Genomic DNA, 3,287 nt, shown 5'->3' on the forward strand with positions numbered 1-3,287 from the left:
CATGTACTCAGGCACATAAACATAAAATTAATATTAAAATGAAATATGATTATATTTCTACTCTATTTTATTATAGTAACAAAATTGGTTCTAGAAATATCTTCAGAATCCTGGGGAGGAATATATACAAAAAAAATAACAATATCTGGGTATGGTCATGCACACCTGTAATCCCAGCACAGGGGAAACTGAAGCAGAAATCTTGACAGTTTCAAGCAAGCTTTCACTATATATTGAGATAGACCCTGACTCAATAAATAAAACAAAGCATAAATTACAACAGTCAGCAATGGCAAACCATATCTGAATTCACATTCTGCTTTTTCAAACATCTCACCATGGTTTATGCTTCCTTAGTGTTCTCTGTGTTGCAATAATAACTACCTCTAGACATCTGTAACATCTTCGAGGTGAAGGGTACAATTAAGGCACAGCTCAGCTGCTGCCGTGGCTGGGGGTGGAATGCAAAAAAAAAAAAAAAAGAAGAAGAAGAAGAGAAAAAAAGAAATCGTCTTTATGTTCTTTTCAATTTGCTCCCCAAACCATCAGAGACGAAAAAGCAGCCAGGTATAAGCTCTGTCCAGAAGGTGTGAATCTCTGCCTCTGCCTCACAGAAGGATTAAAAAGTGAGAGATTTCAGGAGCTTTGGCTTCCTGTTAAATTTGTCATCTATGAATTTTTCACAGTTCCTTAATTAGTGTCGTTAGGAATCTCAAGACTGTGAATCACAGAAGTAGAAAGAGAGCCCTGAAAAGTCTCAAGCTTCACTGAACACTGAGGATGGGCACATTAGGATAAGAAGAAGGTCTTTTAGGCCTGGAGTTGCTGCTCAGTGGTAGTGCACTTGCCTGGATGCATGAAGCAGTTCATACGAAGGGAGAGCACATATACTAAAATTGGAACGATATAGAGATTAGCGTGGTCCCTGTGCTAAAATGACATGCAAAAGCATAAAGTGTTCTTTATTTTTTTGAGGGTGGTATGTGTGAAAATAGTAGGTACTGAATGAATAATATAGCTACATTTTTGCAAAGTTAACATTTATGTAATCTTGCATAATATGAATATGTAGTATAGGTGCTTGTTAATTACTTAGTTTATATTCAAATTAATGTGTAAGTTAAAATGTGCATCTAGGATCTCAGCTCAGTTTGGTAATATGTGCTAAAGTCCCAGCCCAATGGTTAATGCTCACTGACTGCTTTATAGAGGATCTCGGTTTGATTCCTAGCACCTACATGGCAGCTCACAAATATCTGTAATTCCCATTCCAAGGGTTTCCAATGCTTTCTTCTAGTCTCTGTGGGCATCAGGAACATAAATGGTATTCAGATATAAGTGTAGTCAAAACAGCCATACACATAAAACTAAATAATTAATAATAATAATAATAATAATAATAATAATAATAATAATAATAATAATAATAAACACAAGCAGGCAGACATAGTGTGTTTACCTTTTGGGTCAACTTGTCATCCTAGAATTCTGTAATCTTAAAAACCAAACAAACTCACTTTATAGAATCAACACATTTCCAAGGCTGGAGAGATAGCTTGCTTGGTGTTGTGCAAACAGGAGGGTGTGAGTTCATTTTCACAACACACTTCCATAAAGAAACACCTGCTGCAGCAGTGTGTGTGTGCCTATAATTTCAGCTCCAGTGAGGAGACAGGGAGATTCCCTATGGGGTTTGCTTGCTAGACAAATAAACTAAACTAGCAAGCTCAGGGTTTGGTGATAGACCCTGTCTCAAGAAATAGGGTATGGGAAAATGTGGTGCCCGCCTTTAATACTGGGCTTGGGAGGCACACAAGGCCATCCAGTGACTTCCCACTGAACTCCTTCAGAAGAGCCCACAAGGCCTTCTGTGACTTGGTTCACTGCTTCTCTCATCTCACCTGCAACATTCTTAAAATTTTTCTAAAAAAAAATATTTTGTGTGTATTTTATTTATGTTTCTACATGTGTGTCTAGTACCACTTTCATGTCTGGTACCTGCAGAAGACAATCGAGGATGTCTGGTCCCCTGGAACTCGAGTTACAACAGATGTTGCAGGCTGCCACGTGGGTGCTGAGACCTGGATCTTCTGAAAGAGCATCTTTGCTCTTGACCACTAAGCCAGTCTGCATCCCACACTGAGTCTGCATCTTGGCGCATGCTGCCAAAACAAGTATGGCCAAGACATCAAAGACTAGAGAAAGACCTGCAGCAGGCAAGGGCCACAAGGAGTTATTTCCAAAACAATGCCCTCTTTGAACAAAGGGAGCATGGAGATTTTATCCAGAAAACCAAAACACACCCACACAGGAAAATACTTTATGGCTGGGGTCATTCCTGAGCAGGAACTGTTAAAGACATTTTTCAGCAAATTCACTGTAAAGTTCAAGAAAGAAAGATAGTAGACACATTTCTAGGTGTGCTTACATGAAGGTCAAGAGCATAAGCTCACAGTTTTAAAATGGTGAACAGGTGTGCTTTTGGCATGCTTAGTTTAATAGATAACTTAATTCCTAGTTCTTTGAGGCTTTTCATCTTGAAGAGACGTCGAGAGCGTTTCTGTGTTGATTATATGATGTTCATGCGATTTCTGCTCTCTATAAAAATGCATATTGATTTGCATATGTTGAACCAAACTTGCATCCCTGTAATGAAACCCACTTGGTCAGGATGTATGTATTGCTTAATGTCTTCTGGAGTTTGATTTGCAAAAAATTTGTTGAGCATTTTTGCATCTATGCTAATTAGGGGTATGTTTGCAATTGCTATATCTTCTTGATAAATTTTTCCTTTATTAACAGTGGATTTATTAGCAGTGGATTTAGCCAGGTGTGGTGGCACACATCTTTAATCCCAGCACTTTGGAGACAGAGGCAGGTGGAACTCTGTGATTTCAAGGCCAGCCTGGTCTATAAAGTGAGTTCCAGGAGAGGAAGAACTGTTATACAGGGAAACCCTGTCTCAAACAAACAAACAACTCAAAAAACTTGTATGGTCTTTTTCATCTCTTCTTTTTGGTTCAAAACTCTTCTCAGGGGGCTGGAGAGATGGCTCAGAGGTTAAGAGCATTGCCTGCTCTTCCAAAGGTCCTGAGTTCAATTCCCAGCAACCACATGGTGGCTCACAACCATCTGTAATGGGGTCTGGTGCCCTCCTCTGGCATTCGTGCATACACACAGACAGAATATTGTATACATAATAAATAAATAAATATTTTAAAAAAACAAACAAAAACAAAAATCTCTTCTCAGATATCAGAATAGATATATCAGCTTGTTTTGGGTTT

The 3,287-nt window shown here is 38.7% G+C and overlaps 1 non-coding gene across 1 annotated transcript; it reads left to right on the plus strand.

Moving 5' to 3' along the window:
• Positions 1-864: 864 nt before the first annotated feature.
• On the plus strand, positions 865-970 carry LOC142836679 (U6 spliceosomal RNA). The gene has a single exon (XR_012908145.1). It is a non-coding gene; the product is annotated as a U6 spliceosomal RNA (small nuclear RNA).
• Positions 971-3,287: the final 2,317 nt, after the last annotated feature.

This window comes from Microtus pennsylvanicus, chromosome 16, assembly GCF_037038515.1.
Source record: "Microtus pennsylvanicus isolate mMicPen1 chromosome 16, mMicPen1.hap1, whole genome shotgun sequence".
Lineage (NCBI taxonomy): Eukaryota > Metazoa > Chordata > Mammalia > Rodentia > Cricetidae > Microtus > Microtus pennsylvanicus.